This window comes from Amia ocellicauda, chromosome 17 (assembly GCF_036373705.1).
Source record: "Amia ocellicauda isolate fAmiCal2 chromosome 17, fAmiCal2.hap1, whole genome shotgun sequence".
Classification (NCBI taxonomy): domain Eukaryota; kingdom Metazoa; phylum Chordata; class Actinopteri; order Amiiformes; family Amiidae; genus Amia; species Amia ocellicauda.
In genome coordinates, this window is record NC_089866.1 from 8,360,057 (window position 1) to 8,375,000 (window position 14,944).

Here is a 14,944-nt window from a genome sequence, read left to right on the forward strand (position 1 = left end):
GTGCGTAAGCGTGTGGGTAAATATGAGTGACGACTGTGGATTGAGCTGGCCTTCGTTTCAGGTGTGATTCAAATCTTGACAAGCGAGTGGAAGAAAGAAATACACAGAGCACTAAAAACATTTTGCTTTACCTCATTGAACCCTTTAGTTGGTCTAAAGCGCACTGGGCAGTGATGTGTTTCCTTCGCGGTCATGTGGCTTGTCCTCTGTGGCCGGCTGGCTGTCAGACTCTCTGTGTCTGTGTTCGCCTCCTCCTCTCGCTGTCTCCCTGAGGACCACGCTGCTCATCTCTGCTGCTTAGTCAGGGTTTCGCTGTCTGTAACAGGATGCTGTTTGTGTCTGTAACTCAATGCCCCGCATAAATTGAAAATAATTTAAAATGACACAAATATCCCACAGACACACACACTGACACACACATCCACACCATCCACAAGCACATTCTAGACCACAGTACGTGTCAAGTGTTTCTCTTTTTTATGATTATTTTATGAAGAAATGCATGCTTTACAAGTCCACTGTTTCGTGTGAGTCTATTATTTTTGACCTGTTAATTATATTACATAATCTAATAGTCTGCCCTGGGTGCAGGGAGCAGAATGATATCTAATGTTTCAGCATTCAATTAATTAGCTGTCAGTTTTTTTAAATTGTATCCTAAATTAAATGTTTTTAAACCTACGATGAGAATGACCTTGCATCACTTCATTTTGTAAAATCAATAGAGATGCCTTCTCTTTGATACAGTTATATAAGCACAGAAGGGAGACAATTAAATCTGATCCTTGCCATTTTAATACATAAATTAATATGCAGGCGTCTGCAAGGCTATTGGGCTTTCAAGAGGTTGGTAAACACATCAATTGTGCTGAGTGTTCATATTGTTGGACAGGTAAGAGGTTTAAATGAACAACGAAACCAACAGGCCAACAGCTCTAATGTGGTGATTGTGTGTGTGTCAAATAAATTAAGCTTGCTTGCTCTTGGGCTGAAGCAAAAGGGCTTAATCACGTTAGACAGTTGCAATGTAGCCCATTGACCTTTGGTGCTTGACCTTTGACCTTCTTGACCTTTGTCCTGCTTTCCCTATGGAATTCAAAGAATGTAGAAATTATAGCTCTATGCACAGACACCGGCGAATGCATACACGCCCGCAGCCATGCAGACAGGCACCTCCGCCACCCCCCCACCTCTCTGGCGTTCTCCAGCAGATACACACACATACTCCACAGTATCTGCAGTCACCGAAGTATCTGCAGTCATTTCTTCCGAACCTAGGGGTTAAATAAACAGCACTTATCATCCTCAGTTGCGCAGACATATCCCATTTTTTCTCTGCCATCACAGCTGCCTCTACGGTCTTATCCCCCCACCCCCCTCCTCCACCATCCCACTCTCTGCTTTCCTCCTCAACAACCCTTGGAGAAAAAGGCCTCCCCCTTCCCAGCCATTTGTGGACTGCATTAGCTTTCCAAGCTGCTCCATTGGTTTCACAGTACATTTCCCCTCGATCGTTTAACACACTATTGAGTCTCGGAGAGAGTTGTCTGCAGCGGGTTGGTAATTTGATTTTGAGTGATGTTTGTGTCATTACCTAGCTTCAAAGTCAGCAACAAAAACATATTAATACGACGCACTTAAAGTTCTTGAAGTGGGGAGCCGACACGAAAAGCCGGGTGATGACTTTCTTCGGGGGCTTTGCTTTGGTAAGCGTGGGTGTCTATGGCAACTGATGCAGGGACCCAGATCACCATAAGGGTTTTCATTTAACCCAGACCAGGCCTTTTCGAACAGTACAACAACATTCTGTAGTTGCAGTCCAGCCGTGCTAGGACACTATTAAACTCACAACCGTACCACAATAAGACTTTTTTTTTACAGGAATAATTTCAATAAATAAAAGCCATATTTTTCCAGTTGAATTTTGCAGTCAGGACAGCTCATCACCATGTTCTGAGCTTTTCTGATTGCAGAACACGTTGGAAGAAAGGACAGAGAGGAGAGGATACTGTGGCAGTTTTAAAGACAAAAGTCTAAAGCCCGAGTAGCTTACAATGTGTGTAGTGTTTGCCTCCATCTGATTCCCATCTTGAAAATCCCCCCCGATCCTCAGCAAAGTCAGCGTTCAAAAGCAGAGGACGTATCTGGGTGTTTAGAAGCAATAAACGTAGGACAGGGCATTCTTGACCACACTGAGGAAGACTGGACAGCTGGAGTACGTGCAATAGCTGGAGAAAAGCTGTTGATTTATGAGGCTTCTTTGATAACAGTAACTTGTTTTTTTCTTCATCTTTTTCTTATTTTTTTTTTTCAGTTGATCACATTTCAAAAGACCTTTTCTGTGGACTGCACAGCCCATGTGAAGGAAAGAGAAATACAGGGAGAGAGAGAGAGAGAGAGAGAGAGAGAGAGAGAGAGAGAGAGAGAGAGAACGCTAGACTGCTTACAGAAGCCTTTTTTTGCTAGTCCTGGGAAAGCTGCCAGTAGGACAGCAGTCCGTGCCCTTCCCCTGCAGTTGCTTTATTAGAGTTAAACCCACTGTTTACCTGACACACTGAGGGCACTCGACCACCCCCTGCCCCCTTCTATCCTGGAGACACTCAGTGTACCCAGCCCCTGTTTGCACCACCTGCAATTACTGTGTGATGGATTGGAGTCCTTCCACTCTCTGGCACAGTAAACAAATCTGGGCTGCAGTAGAGTGTTGTATTGGTATTGGTTTTGTTTTTGTTTATTTATTAATTTATTAATGTGAGTCTGAAAGCAGCTCTAGAAATGATGTTCTGTGTATGTCCCCTGCTGTGCCCCGTATTTCCCCACACTTTCCAACAATAAAATCAAAATGGACGGTTGTAATACTAATATGTTAACTGCAGAAGAAATCCCACCTGTTCGCCTGTATTCTGCTATTCAGTGTAATAGGGTAAAAAAAATCCTTGTTTGTGGATCCAGTTCCCATTCTATCCTGTGTTTTTATTCACCGCATACAGTTAGGTCCTGTCCTTGTGAATTGTCATCATTTTGTCTCTATGCCACAACAATGGATTTGAAAGGAAACAATCAATATGTGCTTTAAGTGTAGACTTTCATCTTTGATATTTGAGGGTAGTTACATCCAAATTGGGTGAACGGTGCAGGAATTACACCCATTTTTATATGTGGTCCACACAATTTTAGGGGCTCAAAAGTAATTGGACAAACTAACATCATCATGAATTACATTGTGAGTTTCAATACTTGGTTGCAAATCCTTTGCAGTCAATGACTGCCTGAAGTCTGGAACCCATAGACATCACCAGATGCTGGGTTTCTTCCCTGGTGATGCTCTGCCAGGCCTGCACTGCAGCTGTCTTTAGTTCCTGCTTGTTCTTGGGGTGTTTGTCTTCAGTTTTGCCTTCAGGAAGTGAAATGCTGCTCAATTGGATACAGGTCAGGTGATTGACTTGGCCATTGCAAAACATTCAATTTCTTCGCCTTAAAAAAGTCTTTGGTTGTTTTCGCTGTATGCTTCGGGTCATTGTCCATCTGCACTGTGAAACGCCGTCCAGTGAGTTTTGAAGCATTTGTCTTGAATCTGAGCAGATAATATATAAACACTTCAGAAATCATCCTGCTGCTTTCAGCAGTCACATCATCAATAAATACAACCATACATACATGCCCATGCCATAACATGCTTCACAGATGAGGTGGTATGCTTCTCCATACTCTTCTCTTCCCATCATTCTGGTACAAGTTGATCTTTGTCTCCTCTGTCCATAGGATGTTGTTCCAGAACTGTACAGGGTTCTTTAGATGTTTTTTGGCAAACTCTAATCTGGTCTTCCTGTTTTTGGGGCTTACCAATGGTTTACATCTTGTGTGAAACCCTCTGTATTTACTCTGGTGAAATCTTCTCTTGTTGACTTTGACACAGATACTGTGGAGGATGTTCTTGATCTGGCCAACTGTTGTGAAGGGGTTTTTCTTCACGAGGGAAAGAATTCTTCTGTCATCCACCACAGGTCTTCTGGACCTTTTGGTGTTCCTGAGCTCACCTGTGCGTTCTTTCTTTTTAAGAATGTACCAAATAGTTGATTAGGCCACACCTAATGTTTTTGCTGTCTCTTTGATTGGTTTGTTTTGATTTCTCAGCCTAATGATGGCTTGCTTCACTCGCAGTGGCAGCTCTTTGGACTTCATATTGAGGGTTAACAGCAACAGATTCCAAATGCAAATGCCACACTCAATTTCTTTCTTTTAAAGTTCCAGACTTCAGGCAGTCATTGATTGATTGCAACCAAGTATTGAAACTCACAATTTAATTCATGATTATGTTAGTTTGTCCAAATACCTTTAAGCCCCTATCATTTGGGGCACACGTTTAAAAATGGGTGTAATTCCTACACCGTTCACCCAATTTGGATGCAACTACCCTCAAATTAAAGATGAAAGTCTACACTTAAAGCACATATTGATGGTTTTATTAAAATCCATTGTTGTGTTGTACAGTGCCAAAAAGATGACAATTTGGACACAGTCCAAATATTTATGGACCTAACTGTATTACTGCTACAGAGGGGCAGATAAACCGGGTATATATATATCATATACAATGAGTGTGTTAAAGTGACATTACTTCGCCTGGCTTATCAGGAGCAAACATAAACCCCATATATCCAAAGGAGGGTTGTCTGGCTTTGTGGATCGGGGGCCTGAGTGCATGGTTTGACCCAGGGGTCTGACGGCACACGCTACACACAGAAGTAGAGGAGAGGAAAAGCTGATGGTGTGTCATAGTCGCAGTGTACACTGGCTGTCAGCCATCCCTCTGTGTGACCAGCCCTCACTCTCCCACTCTCTCTCCCTGCCCGGGCTCGTGGCCCAGTGTCTGAGCGAGGGATGCTGTGGCTGAGAGGAATATATGGTCTCGGTAATTCCCAGCATCTGTGCAGCGGTTTCAATTAGTCATCATCTATCAAAGCTGGCAAGGGAGCCTGAGAGCGTGGTGCTGGACTCAGCCCTGAGGCACAGGCCAGGCCCAGCGGATCAGGACCACCGCATAGGTTAACCTACATTGTATTTAGTGTGTAGCTTAAATGCAAGGAACTGAACAGTGTAACAGAAAATTAAGTATATGGGATTGGAATTTATTTTTGCATTTCATGTCCTCCTTAAGGCCTAATATATATAGATACACATTGTCATTAACAAAAAATGATGAATACATAAATGAAGCATGAACCTGGAGCACACAGGGTCAACACAGCAAAGTAGGCATCTGCTTCCCATTATGTGAGCTCAGACAAGCAGATAGAGATGTGACCCCAAGAATTAAACTGTAAACCTAATGTGCATATACAGTAATTAAACCTTCTAACATCATATATCTACAATCACTAAGATCCTCTCTCTCTCTCTCTCTCTCTCTCTCTCTCTCTCTCTCTCTCTCTCTCTCTCTCTCTCTCTCTCTCTCTCTCTCTCTCCCCTCACTCCCTCTCACAGCTACACTCTCAGGGGGCTATGAGGTTGGAGCAGCCATTGATGTGTCTGTCACATACACTTACAACAAAGTAGTGTGGTACAGCAAGGACCCACAGGCATTCAGCAGGCTCCTATCCACCCCCCACCCCCCACCTCTCCTCCCATCCTCAAACTCCTGCTGAAACTGGGTGCATGAAGAGAGGCCACTTATATATGGCATTGGATAGTCTCACACATGCACTGAGTGGTTCCTGAGAAGCCCTCCCGAGATTGTGTACAATAATAATAATAGCAATTAAACTTTCATATTACATAAATATATCATCATTATTTCGCCCCACTATTTGGTTGATTTACTTTCTCCATTTTCTTGAAGGTCACAGATTTCAACTACAACGTTCTCACTTGTTATAAAGCTCTCCTTTGACTTCTGTTTTTTAGCATCACTGTGAGCGAGGGAATGAAACGAACAAGCAAGGATCGACAAAGACACGTTGCACCCGTCAGGAAAGCCAACGTTTCAGTTTAGGGCAAGCAGTATGTATTTATTTTATTATTTGTTCCCCTAGCTAATAGCTCCATTTGTTCATTTACAAGTTGTTCCTGACAGTGAGCAACCCTTTCCCTCGGTGTGATCCTTTGCTTTCACGGCTGCCATCTCAATATCTCAGTGCTGCCATCTGTGTGCTCCAGCGGGGCCGCGTTCTCCGAATTGCGAGGAGGCCGGTGACGAAGCGCCCTCCTACGCTCCAGTCGCCGATTAATGAATGATCACCCCCGTCTGGCTAATTCCCCATGAGAAGAAGACATTACATTAAGGACGTAATAGAATAAGCGATGTGGATGACACACATAGAACAACAGAACCGCTTAATAAACACACAATTGCTCAGTTTCCACAACACCATGTAAATTAATACTTAACATAAAGCCCAGTTCAAACCCTTAGTGTTTTGGGGTGTATTATTCTTAGTATTGTGGCTGTTGTTGGTTCAGTTATTACTATTGTTATTATTATCTTGTTGTAACATTGTTATAGCATTATTACATGCTTTGAGCAGCACAACAGCTGTATGGAAAGATGCAAGATGTGTTAGAGATCAAATCACAGGGAATAGATTTTCCAGAGTGACAGACAGGGAGTGGGAGAGTGAGAAGGGAAAGAGAGAGTGAAACATTAGAAACAGTGTCATTAAATACCAGTGGACCCCCCTTGCCACCAGATACACGGAGCCGTGACCTGTACTTAGGAGAGTATCGGCTTGTTTTTGTTAAGAGGTTTTTCTACGTGCATGGAATCTGCCGTTACCGAGAGCATCAATGTGTGCTACCCAAACACACGAGCTAAATAGGGCATATAATGACTTCCGCCCCCGTAAGTTGGGCAAGTGCTATGAAGGTGACAGACTCAGTCATTCTTGCTTTTCTCCAACTTTACAGACACCGAATCTCTCACAGACTTGTAATCCGTTTGACAGGCATATCTCGAGGAACAAACCTCCCTGCATCAGTGTCTAGGCATTAGAGGGCTGTAGCTACACGTTGCATTAGTTCAGCTTTTGCGGAAACAACCTTTTCTGGGCACATTTTCTTAGATTAATCACTTAATGAATCCGTCTAAAAACAAACTACACTAATTCTGTACAATTCAGCACCCTCATTGGTGTTTGTGTTAGGGTTACAATGCAGAGTAGTACAGCTTTGGGGAAAGAAAGCCTTGGACTATGTAATATTTCCTTCCTTCAAGAGATTGTTGCTGAGATTTATTTAATTGGTCTAACCTGCCTTTGCTAAACTGCAGGCTCCTTTGGGGAAGGGGCCAGATCGACACAAACTCCCCCCCTGCCCCACTCCGCTCCCCTTGTTACTATTTTTACAGTTTTAACAAGGTTTGATCTCAGCGCTGTGCAGCAGAGCACTGTAGATGTAGTCAGGAAAAGCACTTTGGAAAATCAATGCTGTTCTTGTGGCTGCTGCTGCCGGATAAGACTCTCTGTGGACTCTGAGCGTCGCCTGGACAGGACAGGGTTCCCAAACTCATTCTCTAGGAATGGAGTGAGGTGTGAGATCACTGGTGGACAATCTGCAGGCAGCAGGGCCGTGGGAAAGAAGCAAGGAGACCTGGAGTTAGCCAATTTGCAAGGAAGAAAGCAATCCTCCTGATTATAGGAAGATAGAAATAGAAAGATTAAATATTTTCCTTGGGAAGGGAAATTAGTCCAGCAGCCAGTAATAATACAAACAAGCACGGCACACATATCGACTTTTACACAAGTAAATAATGATTACAAATGTATTAGTATTATAGTATACCATTTAGTGACAGTAGGCAACAATAGCCATTTTCCAGTCAATGTCTCAGCCCTTTTGTTGGATTCCTGCAGGTTTTGACATCGCTTTCACCCAGCAAGTAATTATGATCTGGACAGTGGAGATGGTATGACTTCGTGTCAAAATAATTAACCCAATTAAATCATTAAGATTTGAGGTAAAATATATATCAATCACAAATCTATAGGTTTTAAGGACTGGAGATGGCTGTCTTTGGTCTGTTGAAGTGTTTTATGCTTGTCCATCAATGTCTTCAAGTGCAGTGAGAGCCAGCTGCCTTGTCTTGCAGTCTCAGAGTACAAAGGAATAAAGTATTATGTTGTCCATCAGCTCTTGAAATTCAGTTGCCTTTTCTGTCAGCCCACTACTCATATAGCACTGACAGTTCTCTCCTTTTAAGTCTGTCATTTCCAGTAAAACCATTACAGGTTGAAATAATTACAACCATCCATCCATCCATTTTTGAAACCACTTATCCTGGTGAGGGTCGTGGGGAAACCGGAGCCGATCCTGGCAGGCATAGGGTGCAAGGCAGGAAAATAATTACAACCATTTAACTAATTAATTAAGATTTTGGGGGGGATTATTACACAACATTTATTTGTATTATTATTATTGTTTTTTTTTTTTTTATTATTATTCTTAACTAAGGATGCCCACTAATCAGTATATGCTGTGTTATGGAAACCCTAAGCCCTTGTTCAGTGTTGCCGCAGGCTCAGCAGTGGCAGAGGAGAGCTGACAGACAGCCCTGTCTTTAGCACTGTCATCTCTGAAATACAACTCAGCCGGCCTGCCAGCCTTCCCTCTCTGCAACAGCTTAGTGCAATACGCTGCAATTCACATTACATTTCTCCATAAGCGAGAGAGGGATGTGGCGGAAGACTTCAGAAGAAAGCTGCATACATACATACATACATACATACATACATACATACATACATACATACATAAATCAATCAAAGATTGGTCATGGGAGGAGGGGCAGGGCGGCAGAATGAATGGCACAGATTGCAATTCTGAACTGATGTTAGGCAGCAGGATCGATATTGATAGATGCACGTAGACCGGCTCCAACAGCAGGTGAGAACAGATTCCAATAAAGTCTTCATCCAAGGTTACTCCCAAAGCGGTTATGGGGTATGACTTTTATTCCACCATAGAAACATAATCTAATAACTCGCAATCGGCCAAACCTGAAGGGAGCTCTAAAAGGCATAATTGTATAACGGCCAGCATGCTAGCTTTTTTTTTACTTTCCTTTTTTTTTCATCTGTTAAATATTTTTTATCTGCTGCTTGTCCCCAAGGAAAATCCTGACCTATTGAATGTCACCGATTCAGTCAGACTGCAACCACAAAACCCAGATCATTAAAACACTTAAGAAACAAATATGTTTCTGCAATGCATATGTCTCCTATGTTGGTGTATTTTGTTTGTGTGCATTTGGGTGTAGATCCCATTAATCTAGATTCATTCTAAATTGAAGATTTTGTATTGCATGCATTTTCATCAGATGCATTACTTATTTATCTATTGATATCGCTTCAATAAGAATCCCACTATCCAGAAAATAAGTTAAGCTCTGCCAGTGTTCATGTTTTAATCTTCAAACTCCCCAATCCAGTATTCTGTCTCTCTTGCTCAAACCATACCTGAAAATGTCAATCTACAGGTAATTAATTCTTTCTCTGGGTCTGCGTCTCGTCATGGAAGATAATTGATGTATGGAATTATGTAAATTCTGTGGAGTGTGAGTCATTGTGGCAGGATTACATCCCTGTCTGTGTCACTATTGTATCCGTGCCGCCACTCCGTTATTAATATGTCACACGAAGCGCAAAGAGGGAACCGTAAATAAATTGCGGCTCAAAGGCCGTCCTGTCACTTCCACCCCAATGTTTTCCCGGCAGCTCGGCTAATGCTTGTTCAACGCAGAGCAGCAGGAAAACAATGTGTTCTTTTCAATCCTGCCGTAATTATAATAGTAATGCAGAGCCTTTTTTTTCTTTCTTTCTTTAAAATTCACAAATTGCCCAGATGAGCTTTGCAATATTAAAACCATGGAACAGCAGTCTATTTTGATTACAGTAATGGGCGCAATGAAAGAGCAGATCATTCTGAACTATGCCACGTAGCAACACAAAGCAAAGACTGTGCAGGACAATGAAGAAGGAAAAGACAGAACGCAGAACTTTTTATCTTACACTTTTCTGATCACTGAAGCAGTTTTCTATTTTGAAAACATGTCTTGGCCTGTTTGGAGTCCTCACCTCCATGAGATAGAATACCTCTGTGAGAAACTGGAAGAGTGCAACGCCAAAAGAGACTGCCATCTCTTGCTGCACTTCAAAAGGATTAAATCACTCATTGAGACTCACTGAGGTGGGAACTAGCCCAATTGAATACATAGCTGTCATAGTGCATACCTTCATTATGGCATTTGTGTGTTGTCTCAGGACTTAATGTTAACTTGTATAGAGGTGAAAATTAGCAAACAACCACCAAGAGGCCAGAGGACTCAGTTGAGCTGGTTTATTCCATACAGAGAGCTCTGGATCGACTTGACTGAAGGGTGAGGGGCAGCCAGCTGTGAGACCAGTCCACTGAACTAGAATAATCCTCCTTGGCAGACATCTCTACCATGCTATACAGGGTACTATTATCACAAAACATTCAAATTCATTAGCAGAGCTGAAAACCAGTTTATTCACTAAACTAAACACAATTCCATGGTTAGCCTGACATCTAAATATTTTCTTTCAATTCTATTTTTTTCTTCCTGTGCACACTCTCTGTGACTAGAATCTGAATATGTCAATAAATTGCCCCCATTGAACCTCAAAGTATTTTTTAAGAATATTAAAGAAACGAACATCTGCTTTATACTGAGCAGAGCCATGATCAAATACACAGAGAAGGAGAATAGCATCGCTTCAGATCAAAATGTCCAGATGGCGTGGAAAAACAACTGGTATCGCACAACAAGATGAGGTAATTTAATTACCGTCTTGAATTAAACTCATCAGTGATGTTACAATACCCTTTTGTATTGTGAGAGCGTGAGAGCGTTATTTAAATGATGTCAGTTACTTGAAGGTATACCATTTACGGGGATCCAAGGCAGTCAGAAGCAATATTTTGTCAACGTGAGTGAGCAGGGTGGGACATACACTCTGTAAAAACATGCTCATAAATTTATGTTGAAACTACACCCACCAGTAAAATAATATAAAACATTAGGCGGTGGAACTGCAGTTGAAATCAACAGGGCTTCTTTTTCGTTTGTCGGTTTATTTTTTAACCAAGGGATCGGCCACATCTATAAAAAGCTCTGATGATGTGTGAGTTTTTTCACAAAAAAAAACTTCATACCTGCATGCAAAATATTTGAAATATGGACACCACTACCACATAAAACAAACACAGACAGCAAAGATCTCAGCCTCCTCTTTCTTCCCCCCTTTGCTTTCAAAACAGTCTGCAACAGAAAACACAGTTTGCCTCTTTGGGTAACCAGGCAACTCCAGACAGTGCGACTCTACTGTGTCTGGGAGAAAAGGGCGTACGAGGAGGCGCAGCTCCACACAGCACCTTAGTTTATTCTAATGTGCTTTTAATGCACCACTCATTTTATTTCAATGAAAACCAAAAAACGCTGACACCTATTTTTTCTCCTCTTTTGTGTGACCTTCCACACCCATGAACATCGCAGCCCCATCCATCACTGAACAAGCACACATCGCTCGTGCATGGTTGGCTTGACTGAGTAGTGTGAATGATACAAGCCACGGTTGCATTTAATACCTGTTTTCTGCAGGTCATTACAAACTCTTCTTTTACCAGAACACACTTCAGGCAGAGAAGCTTAAATCTGATCCAAAGGTGTCCAAAGCTCTAGTGATTCAGCAGATCCATCAGTAGAGTCATTCTTTCACTTTACCTGCTAAATATGAGAAGTTAAGCCACATTAAGAACATGCATCATTTAAGCGTAGTACTACAGAGGAAGTAGAAGCTGTGAAATCTATTATATCTGACTAAATCATCAAATTGACCCAATCAAAACTGTGATGTACCTGTGAAAGACTAAATACAAATCTGTACGCTACCACAGTTAAATGTATTATTAGAAGCCACTTTCAACTGTTCATAAGTCAAAATGCGAGAATACATTCCTATACACTACATTCTCCCTTCATATCCACTTCCTGGCTGGCTATCTGCAAAGGACTACAAATTATTTAGATGATGATCGTTTGTGATAGAATTTAAAAATAAACAAATAAGAAAAGATAAGGAAGCCTAATTCCCTTGATATCACTCCGAGGGAGAGGGAGACAGTGAGGGCCCTTTCATGTACTTTAATGCTCAACTTCTTCGCAAATTCACATTTTATAATGTTTATTCATAATTATAGTTATTATCAGTCTTGAGTTAATTAAAATGCTCCGTCCCCCTGGCTATGAAAATTGTCTGATAAAAGGCATGCTGTAGACGGCTGTCACCCTGGGCTGTGTGATCTCTCTGTGGCTCTTGCCGTACATACTCTGGCTCTCCAACCGCATCTACTGGAACACCGCTAGCCACTTAAGGCCCATCATTACCTTGCATTGCTGTTTTTAATGTCAATGGGAAGTCTTTATTTATTACAAAACCGACTGGACACAAAAATAAATAAATTTTAAAAGTGCATTTGAATTCTCTGAAGAGCCTTTTTCATTTAGATGCCAAGATTGCTCTTAAAAGCTGCTGGTGGAAAACACTTTGAAATGAATGGGACTATTTTAAGACACGGCTTTAAGTATTGCATCGCGCAGAATGGATAATGGCAAGTCACTGCTCACATTATCGATGCTCTGCTGGCAATCCAAGCACCTGATGAGCTTGGGAGTGTTTTTGATGGCTCTCCATTGTTGGCGCTTAAACTCACGTGCTTAATAGAAGGTGACATACTTCCCTTGCCAAGCGGCGCTTTGCATTGCCTTCACGGCTTCTTTTAAAACTCAAATCTGGATTAGGCAACACGACAGAGGCATAAAGTAGACTTAACACTAAATCACTAATTACATTAATAAACAGAAAACATATTGACTGTTCCAGAGAGATTTGGACACTCGGTAAGCAGGGCTGATGAATACGCTGATGAATAACAGGAACTACTGAACTAATTGAGCTGAATATAACCATGGTATTTGGGTGGTTATTCATGAACTCGACTGTATTGATGTGCTAGTCTCGAGTATACACCTTATTATGTGTTTTTGTGTCTCCATATTTCTCAATTAGAAATAACTGTCGGACTCTCTCAAATCTTTTCAATCTTTTTCCGTTGGGGCATGTTGAATGGGTCAACTATCTTCTTTCATTTCTTTTCCAAACTGGAGAGTGCTGCATTATGTGCCGGTGGGAAAGCACCCAAACTCCCCTCCTTGTCTCCTGGTCCCAGAATGCTAGACCAAGCAAGCCAGTGTTAGTTTTGAGTTCGGTGTCCAAAATAAGCACAGCAATGAGACTCTCTGTATTTGATTCACTATTTTAGCATGTGGATAAGATTTTGGAGAGCGCTGCACCATCACCTTTATTGAAAACACCTAGGCTCTTAATTTTTTTCAACAGTTAATAGAGCTTTATTTGATGCATTGTATATTGTATTATAATGCATTTCTGCGTATCCATTCAATTAGAAGTAGTTCACCCGGCAGCATGAATAAATGTCAACGCATTTGCTCAAATAGAGCGAATTATATCCACCTTATATATTCTATCATTCATATCACACTCATTGCCCGGGAGAGACATTAAATGCGCATCGTAGTGAATGTGTCCAAAGAAATAGACTCAGCATCAGCTAATAACGAAGTAGCAAGGGAACATGAGACCTACTGCAAGTGACAGTACCATTCAACCCATCGGGGTCATTCGGTTACTGGTTTCTGTTTGTTCTAAGGTCTACCAGCTTTTCTTAAGCTTTTTTTATTCTCAGATCAGTGGAATTAATTTGCATGGTGGTGGATGCAGCTGAGGAAAATATTCAGCATGAACTGATCATTAAGTAGCCAAATAACATGAGGGCTAAACCTGTTTTTCCAAAACCAGTTCTGGAACCCCCCCCCCCCACCGTCCTGCTGGTTTTCCTTCCAACTGATCTCTCAATTGCTTAATTGAACACTTAATTGAACTAACAGTGCTGAGAATGAATGTCATCAGCAGGACAACAACAAGGACGTGATGGAGGCAGGTTAGTCAAATCACATCTTCTGATTGGTCAGATTTAACGCCCATCAGTCTGTCTCAATGTTGACTATCAATAAAAACATAAATAAGGTATATGACTAATTCAGGAAATTAGCACATATGTATTAATAGTACAGTGATCTAATTTTAATTTAAATGGGGCACACTGGGCATAGCTTAAGGGTTTAAACCTTTACTTAATATCTCAAGGGGTACAACGTTGGTTTCTAATTTGAATTTATGACATTCGCAATAGGTGTGATTGACAGACAAATCTGCTCTAATTAAATTTCTCCTTCTCGATTGTCTTTGGAGATTCTCTAGATGTAGAAGTATGTAATGTTGAGATGTAAAAGGCAGTTATTTAATAGTAGTTGAAGCATTGTGTCTGCCGTATAACATCTCTCTCTTTACACACACACACACAATGTGCTATATAGAGAAAGAATAATATGTATTCAAAGACCATACAAAAAAAATGTATGATTATTCTACAGCTCGTTGCGTCTGTGTAGGTGAAGGTTTAAAAGCGTATCTACTGGAGGATAACGACTTAAGAAACATGTTTGCAGCCTATAATACGCCTATCAACGCCCCTGCTTTTTTCGATCTACAGTGGCATAATCTAAATCTAAAGTGGCATAAAACAAACCTGTGGGTCTCTACTTCATCAAACATGGGCATGTCTATACATTAATTAGCTATAATAATGTTTTATGAATTACATTTACAGCTGCCTTACTGCTCTTCTTTAGTATACTCGGGCTACACTCCTAGAACAGAATTATATACAGATATACATATATGTAGATATTTGTGTGAGTGTGTGTGTATGTATGTATGTCCTATATATATTTCCATTATAGCATAGTATTTACTCCGCTAATTAAAAACGAATTCAATGTTAAGATTTC